Consider the following 2,015-nt stretch of genomic DNA (forward strand, 5'->3'; position numbering starts at 1 on the left):
CTATAGTATGTATGTAATCTGTGTAATCTAATGGTCATAGGACTCAACTTGAAAAGGTTGCATATGAGTGGCTATTAGATGCTTACTGTCGATGATGCCATACACTGTATACATGAACTGATTCAAAGAAAATGTTAATTCAAAGTGAGCATTACTATCTCCAAATAGTAGGAAAAAGTAAGCATTACTATCAACAAGCACACCAGCTGCCACCACCCAACCAGCCAGCACCCCACCTGCAAGCACATCATCTGCAAGCACTCTACCAGCAAGCACTAATCCACCTAATCAAATGTAAGGTGCAACACAGGAACAAGACTTGCAAGCATAATGAGATTTGTGCCTAATTCAGGATTCAAGTCACCCAGAACCAAGAATTAATGACTTAGATTATTATGTTTAGGGACAAATGGTGTCTTTGTTTATATGTTTTGGTGAAGTAATTTACTTTGTATGCTTTCTTAATTAGGATCCTAGTGTTGGGGATTTTAGTGTTGGAAACTTATGAGGTCTATATTTTAACAACTCCGATATACTTGGTGACTATTATTCTGGCTCTATAATGCCTTCTTTGGATGTATTTTTTACATTATGAATATGAATTATGACTTTCTTGAATTGATCTGTGTCAGGTTTTGGGTTTTATTTTGCCAGATACAATTGGCCAAATTGTTTATCAATTTTAAGAGAAGAACAGCTACTGTAATCAGTAGCATAAATACAAACACCAAAATTTCACCTACTTTTAGAACCCTAACTTCAGACTCTAATCTTTCAAGTTTCCAAACAATCTTCATCTTCCATTCTTCATTGTCAATTGAAGGATTTGTTCTACTATCACATGTTATTACATCTTCTTTCAAAATTTTATCTACCCATAGAAACAACTACACCACCTCTTTATCTACAGTCTGCACCCAAGAAAGTGAATCAGCCAAGTTTATATCCAGAAATACAGCAAACAACAACCACTTACATTGTATTTTGGGCAACCGAAGAACGGTCTCCCTGGGTTAGAATCCGTCCCTGACCATCGCAAAACTTGTCTCGCCCCGCACCCACACCATTCTGGCAAACGCGAATCTTTGTTTCAGGTCATTCTCCTCATAATGCTTCTAAAAGATCGTAGGTTGTTCGAGCTCCCAGTTGCGTTGCTCGTGCTAGCCATTACCGTCTGGCTTTGAAGATGCTGAAGCCAACACAAGAGAATCCAAGGGAAGAGACGAGAAGAGAAGAGAGTGGGCACTGCAGATTAATCTTCAAATTTGGGAATTAGGATTTTTAACTTCAATTTAAGGACCAAATTGAATCAACAAAGTTTACTCATTCACGTCAGCTAGCCTTTAGCTTCGCCAGCATGTCACCCTCTAGTCCAGATCAGCATTCCGGTGGCGTCAGATGAGCAGAATGTGCCGGAAGGACGAGTCTGAGTCCCGAAGTGCAACTTCAAGGACGAATATGGGTAACTATTAAGTTCAGTGACTACTATGAAGCACGAGTATAACTTCAGAGACTACTTTGAGGCTTAGCTCTCTAACTTCTGTACTCAAACTTTATATACGATATAGTCAAAATACAACCGGATTTAATTCACACTAAGCAAGGATTGGATATTTCTTGCTATTCACAAAAAAATGTCATTATTTGGAGTTAAAAACAATCAATATATCTCAAGAAGTAAATGATTTTTTTAAACTATAACTTGTTAACATATTTATTCTTAATATATATTATGAATCCTTACAGAAAAAAATAACATAATATATACACAAATTAAGATAGATATAAAATTAAGATCAATTAATTAAATTTTAAACTAACATTTAACATGTTAGAATCTTAACAATATTAAGACTTTATTTCTCTCTCAGTCGCTAATCCATTTTATAAGGCACGCTAACATGAGAATAAAGTTGTTTCAATCAATTTCATTCCACCGTTAAATCAATTTAATCAAAAGTGAATATTAAGAAAAACAATTTGTTCGGTAATATCGAAAATCCGTTACTGGGTCA

Source organism: Arachis ipaensis, chromosome B07 (genome assembly GCF_000816755.2).
Source record: "Arachis ipaensis cultivar K30076 chromosome B07, Araip1.1, whole genome shotgun sequence".
NCBI lineage: Eukaryota > Viridiplantae > Streptophyta > Magnoliopsida > Fabales > Fabaceae > Arachis > Arachis ipaensis.